General features: G+C 35.6%; 1 non-coding gene across 1 annotated transcript; it reads left to right on the forward strand.

Annotated features, from left to right (window-relative positions):
* Positions 1-2,607: 2,607 nt before the first annotated feature.
* Positions 2,608-2,714, forward strand: LOC112719397 (small nucleolar RNA R71). Its single transcript, XR_003161700.1, has one exon. It is a non-coding gene; the product is annotated as a small nucleolar RNA R71 (small nucleolar RNA).
* The last annotated feature ends 6,946 nt before the right edge of the window (positions 2,715-9,660 follow it).

The following is a 9,660-nucleotide window of genomic DNA, read 5'->3' on the forward strand; positions in this document are numbered from 1 at the left end:
TGTTTTGTCCTTACAACAAAAATGAAAAAGATGATGGTGACCAAAAAGCAGAAGCCGCACTATAACGTAAGCATATATACACATTAAATATATTTATCGCCTTTCATTCAAATAAACTTTATTTTGTTTTATAAATATATCATAACATACTATTTCAAAACCTTGCAGAAAACTCACATCTCAGATGCCAGACAAAAGCAATAGCTATGTTGTTTAAGGCAATGAGTTAGCAAAAGAGAGATATTGTCGACGAAATGGGATTCAATTCGTTGGCACATATCCCTGAAATGAATGTTTCTCACAAGTTCTTGAGAGAATTGATTGCTTGCTATGATGACTATTATGGATACTTGGACAGTTTGCATGGCAGAATATACATAACACCTGCCAAGGTAGCAGATGCACTGGGCATAAACCACGGCGATAATATCCCTTTAACTTGTGCTTATTTCGGTTATTTGGTTCCTTTATTTTTGGTTCATTTGGGTACAAAAAATAAAACTGAGCCATTTTTACTGATTTTTTGCTATTAAAATGTTGTAGAGAATCATTTTCCTGAGAAATTTGAGTATGGCAAACTCAGTGAGCAAAACAAGCAGATAATCGACTGCTTCAAAAGTGCTACATTGGCATCTTTGTCAAAGTCTGATTCAAGAGGACTTTTGTCGTCTTTGCCTAGAAGTGCTTCTTGCTGCCGACGACGGTGAGCACGGCCTCCCCAATCCATAAGCCCCCTGCCCTTTGTGTGGACAATATCCGATAATGGGATTGGGCAACTCATGTGATGAGTTTCTTGAGGAAGGGGATTGAAGCCCGTAAGCAGGGAAAGAAATAGTCCATTGATGGCTGCATGTTTGTTTTGATGATGATATATTTCCATGATTCCAAGTTCCCTTGACTGGATGCACCTGAGACTACTAGGAGACCGTGGGTGGCCCACTGGACACGAAGTCTTCTGCTCGAGCGGATAGCTAAGGAAGCAACTCGTACGATGGTAAATTAAATAAAAAATTCCCTTGGAAATTCGGTTCAGTTGCTTCTAAAATACTCTGATAACTAAATAATTTGTGTTTTAAGGACTTGTGTACAGAGCACAACTAAGGGAGAGAAAGATAGAAGAAAAGGTGTCGAAAATAGTTCTCTTCAATTTAAGAGAACTATTTTCAACAGTAAGTTCTCAACAACACCTAAAGAAAATTTAAGAGAACGGTCAACAAGTTGTAAAGAAATTCTGGTGGGTTTTACCTATTCAATTTGAAGCTTGTGTATCAAAGATAATGGCATGAGATTGATGCTTGCTCCTCAACAGTGACTTCACCAATGGAACAGAGAATAACAAAACTGCCTGGATCCTTTAAGTTCTCAGGGAGATTTTTCTGGATGATGGCACTGCATTCTTTTGTACGAACCACTGTTTCATTCTCCTTCCAATTCCTCGTAATGAAATTAGCTCCTTCATAAATTTTGCATATAGTGGCATTTATTCAAGAGCTTCTGCAAAAGGAATATTAATCTGGAGCTTCTTAAAAATCTCCAAAATTTTGGAAAACTATTGGTCTTTGGCCTCTTTGTGTAATCTTTGAGGATATGGGATCAGTGGCTTGTATTCAAGCACTTGACTCTTCTCTTTAGGTGTGCTCCTAGAAATTTGAATTTGTGGTGGCTGGCGAGAGATGTTCATGCTGTCATCAGAGGCATTTTCTTCCTCTGGAGCTTCTTTTTTGTACTCAACAACAGGAACTTCATCTATGTCTTTTTCACTACTCTTCTACTTCTCAAGCTAATGACCTTGCACTCCTCATTTGAGTTAGAAATTGTATCACTGGGGAGAATATTTGTGGATTTCTAATTGAGGCTTCTTGGTTCTTAAAACTAAGGCTTGTTCTTTCCATAAATTTTTCTAGGGCTATTTCAAGGTTGGATAGTCTCTGGGAGTTTTGTGGGGTGGGATTCAGAGGGGGTGGCTTTTGGTAGTTTACAGAATGGTTATTTGGGTTTTGGTGGTGATTGTTGAAGGCATTCTGCTGGTTGTTATTAAAGTTGTTCTGTTGGGGATTGAAGTGAGTGGATTGAGGGGTGTTATTGAGTTGATTAGGCCTTTGGTTTTGGTTTTCCCACCCAAAATTTGGATGGTTTCTCTATCCAGGGTTATAGGTCTTAGAGAAGGGGTCATTTTGGGGTGGTCTTTGAGGATTGCCCATGTAATTCACTTGCTCTAGTGAGGCTTGTCCATACTCTATCCCTTCACCTTGAGAAAATCCATTACTGACACCATAAGAATTTTCTTGAGAGCTTACTATTGACACTTGCATTCCTCCTAGGTGTTGAGTAATTGCATTGATTTGTTGAGATGTTGCATTGATCTATTGGGACATAACTTTATTCTGAGCCAAAATGGTATCTAGAATATCTAACTCCATGACTCCTTTCATTGCTGATCTTTTAGAGGAGTAAAGATACTAATTATTAGCCACCATTTCAATCAATTCTTGTGCTTCTTCAGTAGTTTTCTTCATATATAAAAATCTTCCAGCTGAAGTGTCCAGTGCCATTTGTGAGGTGGGAGTGATCCCATCATAAAATATCTGAAGCTGGACCCAGTCAACAAACATATTATCAGGACATTTTTTGAGCATCTCCTTAAACCTTTCCCAAGCTCCATATAAGGACTCTCCTTCTTGCTGTCTAAAGGTTTAGACATCGGTTCTGAGCTTAGTTAACTTCTGGGGTGGGAAGAACTTGTTTAAGAACTTAGTGACTAAATCATCCCATGTGGCTATGCTCTTCTTGCGCTGATTCTCTAGCCACTGCTTAGCTCGATCTCTTATAGCAAAAGGGAACAGCAATAAACGATATACCTCAGCCGCGACACCATTTGTCTTGACAGTGTCACATATTTACAGGAAATTGGAGATGAATATATTAGGATTTTCCTGTGGGCTTTCACTGAACTGGAAATTCTGTTGAACCAATGTGACAAGCTGTGGCTTCAATTCAAAATTGTTGGCTCGGACAATGGGTGTAATGATGATGTTCCCACAACTATCTGGATTGGGATTAATATAAGAGCTGAGAGTCCTTCTAGATGGAGGGACGTTGACATTGTTCTATGTCATGTCTTGTTCAGAGAATTCTTTTTCAGCCACTTTTTCAATCTCTTCTTATAACTCTTTGGTTTCTAGCATGTTTTCTCTACTACCGAAAAGTTCTTTCAATCTTAGGATCGTACTGAAGCAATTCTTTATCCCTGTTATTCTGCATAGACAAAAATAACAAGAAAATCAAATTGGAATTCCCTTCACGATGTGAAGAGAATTCTCAGCGGGGGAATAAAATACAGAACAGTAATTAAACAAAATTAAAAAGGTCTAATCTAGGAAATCAATTGATCAATAGTTTATTAACCACAATCAATCCCCGACAACAACGCCAACGATTTGATGCGGATTTTACAATCTACAAAATACTGGCAAGTACATCAGGTCGAATCAAGTAATACCTCAGGTGAATGAGGGTCGATCCCACGAGGATTGACGAGTTAAGCAAGCAAAATCAACCAATTATTCTAGTTAGACAACCAAATTAAAGTTTTGAAAGCTTTAGAACATAAAATAGTACGTAAGCGAAATAAACAGAGAAGCAAACAGTGAGTATGAAGTAATGTATGATTGAAAAAGTTAAGGTTTTAGAGATGTTAGTCGTCCGAATTAGCACTTTTCACTTTCTATTCTAATCATGCAATTATTCTTATACGACAAATCATTAGTAATCAAATCACAATCCCTTAGTAATTCAATTTCTCTTTAACCTAATTAAACGCTAATTCCTTAGTCACTTAATCAAGAAAAGATTTTAAGAATGTCCGCTGATCATAAAACCACACAATTCATAAGAATTTAACCTAGTTGATTTTACGTCACTTATCAATCCAGTTTCAAAACTTAAGAATTATGATAATTGGTTTTCAAGCTTAATTTAATTAATCAATTTTCCAAGATATTAATAACATCCAAGTCAAAAAAGAATTATTTTCCAACATATTCAAGCCCTTTGAGATGAAGAACGAAAACCGTTTCTTAAAGAGGAATCAATTGCATCAATTAGAAATAGAAAAGTAATTGTATAATCCATAAAACTAATAGAGCTCCGAAGATTAACAGAGGAGAATTAGAAACTCATACTTGTTTTTTAAATCCTTAAGAAATTGAAACTCCAAATGGACGAAGCAGAGAAGAGGTCGGAACCCTTTTCCCTTTTATACTAACCCTAATTGCAAATTCAAATAAAATCAAAAACTAAAAATTAAAATAGAATCAAATCTTTTCCTAATTATTTTCCACCGAAAATATCTCTTCCTTGATTGCTTGTGATCTTTAATAACTATCCTCATTAATAGGCTTATGATTGATCCTTCAAAGGGCTGAGAAGTTGAAGAACAGAAGACCTTAATTTGAGATTCTGGAAGAGGCAGCAAGGTCCATGTAGTACGTGGCCTGTTCCACATTGTACGTGGTATGAGAGATTGGTCCTGGAATGTCCTTTTTGGGCTCACGTACAATGTGAAGTAGGTTGCATTGTACGTGAGCCAATTTTACTAAGTTTGCCTTATTTCTTGCCCTAGCGTTGTACGTAGGAAATCTCACGTATTATGTGAAATTTCACTTGTGCGTACGCACAAGTGTGTGCGTATACACACTATGCCAAAATCTCCTATGTTGTGCGTCGGCATGTGTGGGTGTGTACGCACCTCTCCTGCGTAGTACATGAAACTAGCTACATACTACGTGAGATGGTTAATGATTCATAGTTGTGCGTACGCATAGATTCCTTTTTCTTCCTTCATGTAGTATTCCATATTGGTTCACGTATAATGCCCAGGCTCCTTTTGCTTTCCAGGAGCTTTTTGTTTCTTTGTTGCTTTTGTTCCGGTATCCTTCTGTTCCAGAGAGCTTTCTGTTTCCAATTTCCATTATGTTGCCTTGTGTTTTCGTTCTAAACCATCTTGTAATCAATCAAATTTAACTAATCGAAGTAATATTCATTCTAACCTCGAATTCATTGATAATTTAACAAAAATTCTTAATAAATCATTTGAAAATAAGAGGAAAAAACACTAAAGATGTGCACGCATCAAAGTCCTGTTTTCTCACTTAAATTTTGTTTTTGGCTGTTCGACTTTTTCGGTAAGCTTGTAAGCTTCTGTAACCCCCAATTAAGGTCCGATAACTAGTTTCTAAGCCCTAGAATGAGTGTGAACATATGGATTAGATGAAATAGATATTTTGGATTAGATTGTGGATCAAAGTTAATGAGTATTGATGAGGGCGTGTGGCGTATGTACTTACTGAGTAGAGATTTTACTGTGAATTGAATGAGATCTGAATCACTATTTTGGCAAGGTCCGGATGATATCCCACTTGTGTATTGATTTGACATTGCTTTGGAACTTGCACTAGGAAAGGATGGAGGTCTCATCCCGCTTGTTCCGTAGTTGCGATATAGTTGTGGGAATGGAGGTTTTATCCAACCCGCGGTGAAGACGGATATTTCATTCCGCTCACATGTTAAAGAATTGGAAAAACGGTGCATGATAGGAAATTTATGAATTTATATGGATGAAATGGATAACTGATTGAAGTCAATGATTTAAACAGCTTATGAAATTATTAAAGCGTGATGATAAAGATTGGTTATGGCCTAAATAGCTGGATTGTCAAGGTTTAGGTGATATCCTGCTTGTGTGTTGATTGGACATCTGTTTGTAGCAAGGTCTGGGTATTATCCCACTTGTGTACCGATTGGATATTCGGTTTGGCACCTGCACCAATCAAGGACGGAGGTTCCATACCGCTTGTTTGTGGTGGCGGTATCATTGTGTAGATAGTGATTTTGCCCTGCCCACGGTAAGGGAGGTGGCGTTGTCTTGCTCACGGTTTTGGCAAGTTGAGGATGAAGGATTCCCTTTCTTTCGTGATTGACAAGTTGAGGATGAAGAATTCCCTCTCTTGTCATGGTATGGATGTGGGGAAGGTGGAAAGACACTCCTTCGTATTGTTTTTCTGCATCTTTCTCTGGTTGCAGGTGGAAAGGCACACTCCTTCGTAATACCTCCAGGAGAATGTGGAAAGGCACACTCCTTCGATGTAGAAAGGCACTCTCCTTCGTTTATGTTCCTCCTGGGGATGCACGACCTAGATACCATATCTAGGTTAGCTACCGGGTTCGTCAAATTCTGGCAATTTAACCAGCACGTGAGCTCATGGACAGTAGGACATACATGTATCATTTGCATTTGTGTGTATTGATTGAGTATGAATCTTATATTTGGCTTGCCTTGTTGAATAATTATATCTATATGCTATTTGAACTACTTGCTTTATCTATTCTCTATACTTGTATATTCCTTGTATTGTTTTGTATATGTTTGAACAACTGAGAGATCCCTTACACTGGCGATGGTGATGCTAAAGGTTGTTACTGATGCGATGTGTTAATAAGAATTGATGATGGAAATGTGTTTGCTTATATGTTGGGCTGGAGGCTGTGGGTTGCTTATATGCTGGGCCAAAGGCTGTGGGTAGCTTATATGTTGAGTCGAAGGCCGTGGATTGCTTATATGTTGGGCTGGAGGCTGTGGTATGGTTATGATTTGGACCGAAGGCTGTAATTAGTAACAATCTAAACCCTATACACTTTCGGGCCACGATTATACCGGGTAAAAATCGGGCCGTTAACATTACATTACCTTGATACCTTCTTATAAGCTAGCATGTGAAAATATCCAAATTTTTAAAACTCCAACCATTATTTGACATGGTAAAATTCACTTAGAAAAATATAATAAGAACCAACTCTTCTCTAAAATTAAAGCATAATCATAATCAATACTAATATTGTCTAATAATACCAAATATTTAAATCAATACAAATAACTCAATATTATGCATTAATTAGTCTAACATCTTATGCATTTTAAATATAAAACATTAACTTATAGTCTTATAATAACTAATAACACAAAATATTAATGTTTACAATACTTAAATTCCACATAAGAATAACCATCACCCATCACTAATAACATAAAATATTAATTGTGTATGATGATCGGGCCACCGGGCCGATTTCGGGTGACCCGAGCCATGGCCCGACCCGACCCGAAATAATGACCGGATCTATTTTTGAGACCCTTACCCAACCCTAGACCCGGTGAAATCACACCAAATTAGCCCCTAAAGTGTTCGGGGCCGGGTCGGGTCTTCGGGCCGGGTTGGGCCATGCACACCCCTAGGTGGAACTACTCTCTAAAAGGTTGTTATCTATTCTATTATAAATATACTGACACTCTCAGGTATTTGAGAACCAAATTTACTAAAAAAAACTGCTTAAACCCTTGCTAATTTAAGCATTAGAATCCCTTATAAGTACCACCCTCACTTTCTCACGAAAAACTCTTATGGCGGCACCTCAATACTTGCATAAATCGACACAGCTTGAAAAAGAATCTGAATCTCACATCTAAACCCAAAAACAATTCAATTTTAGATAACTCTTGAAACAGTAATCATCACTTTTTATGCTTATACTTGCATATTGAAAAATACTTCAGATAAGAATTATTTGGTATCTATAATTTTCTTTTTCTTATTTCTCATATTGTATTGGGTATTTTTTAGTGAATATGTGAGAATTAACATTATTTTTATTTTATTATATAGTTAAAAAATATTAAACATATTTTATTTAAACTATACTTGAATTAACGTAATTTTTATTAAATTGAATAAATTTTGTGAGATTATATTATTTTGTAGAAAATGAGGTAAACAAAAATATTTCTCTGTCATGCAGAATGAAACTAAAAAAAATTAAAAAAAAAATATGGGGTAGAGAGAGAGTTATTCCTTTCTTGTTTCGTGTATTGTCATCCCTACTCTAGTTGGATGACTTAACCCTCAATTATTTTTTTTTCCAGATAGAGCGTTACTGAGGAGATGCAACCTATCCTGAATTTCTAATTTGGTTTTTCCGTTTATGGAAAATTGAATGTATTGTTGATCTTAGACTCAATGATGAATTCGGGAAATTTAGTAATAGGAGCCAGGTGCCAAAGTATACAAGATAAAATTGTATAGGGAAAAAAATATACAAAATAATATTTAAGTATAGATGCATTTATAATTTATTTAAATGTATCGGAAAAAAAAAGACCAAAGCCCCGCACAGTCTCACACACTAACTATATGATAAATTGGGGTAAAAACTCATGTGCAGTCGATTTTACGTGAAGTTGATACTTAAAAGCCGTTAGATGATTTGACTGAGTTAACTAAATTTTTATCTAACGACTCTCAAATATCAACTTTACGTAAAGTCGACTTCAACTGAATTTTCAGCGATAAATTGGTTATATTTTTGCTGTGTATACTTTTAAACAATTGTTTAACCATTCGTTATCTTCAACTTAATTATGAAGTCCACATTTTTATAGTATTCAGGATATAAATAACCTTTTTAACAAAATCAATTACTATTAAACAAGATTATTTTAATAAAGAATATTATTGTATTGATAATATCTTTTTTTTATATCCTAAACAACTTTTAAAAAATCACTAATATATTTTAGTAACATTTAAGAAACTAAGTTTCAATATGGGTATTAACTAATTAACTAATATAACAAAGTTAATTATAATTACTTATTGTTTTTTAATTGAGTTCTTTTATTATTTATCTTTAATTTTCGTATTATATGAAATTTAACAAAATAATTATTATTATATATTAAGTTTAACGAAAATAAACTTTTTTTAACTTAAATCTCAAACAAATAATTTATATTTTATTTTGGAAGCAAATATTTATATATAATTATTTTTTTGGAATATTTGTACCACGTCCCCAACACTTTCTACTTGGACTCGTTCCTGTCTGGACTTCCATGAAACAATTTGGATATGGAGTATTAAGACTTGGGTGCGACAAACCTACAACCAAAACAGAGCAAATCTTTCGATGATAGATCAGATAAATATGGCCATGGAGACAAAGCAACGGAGAGACCTAAAAGAAGAGATTTCATAACGGATGAGGAATGTTGAACAAGAAAGAGATTAGTGAAAAGCTATTGTATCACTTCAATTCTCACAAAGTCAAATCTATATTCAATCGGAAAAAATGGGGGTAGAACAGGCTGTAGGGCTAGCAATACTAATCCATCGTATGTACCTAATCCGACCAAAATCAATCAGGTACGATTGGCAAAGTTGACAGCAGAGTGGTGCACCAAATTGAACTCATACAACTTTATCAGTAAGTGCACTGAGTCGTCCAAATAATACCTCAGGTGAGTGAGGGTTAATCCCACGAAAATTGTTGGATTGAGCAAGCAATAGTTATCTTGCAGAACTTAGTCAGACAAATAAAAAAGAGAGTTGTTGTAGGCGCATAAAACAAAATAATAAAGAGAGCAGTACGAAATCGGTGTAGAAACAATAATGAAAAATCAGTTAAGACTTTGGAGATGTTTATCTTTTCGGATTAGTACTTCTTACTGACTATATTAACAACGAATGATTCATTCTATAGCAAAGCTGTAAGTGATTAACGCCAGGGTCAGTGGTCAATTAATCTCCTCTAATCCACATCAAACTTCAG

The sequence above is a fragment of the Arachis hypogaea genome, chromosome 10 (assembly GCF_003086295.3).
Source record: "Arachis hypogaea cultivar Tifrunner chromosome 10, arahy.Tifrunner.gnm2.J5K5, whole genome shotgun sequence".
In the NCBI taxonomy this organism is placed as follows: Eukaryota; Viridiplantae; Streptophyta; class Magnoliopsida; order Fabales; family Fabaceae; genus Arachis; species Arachis hypogaea.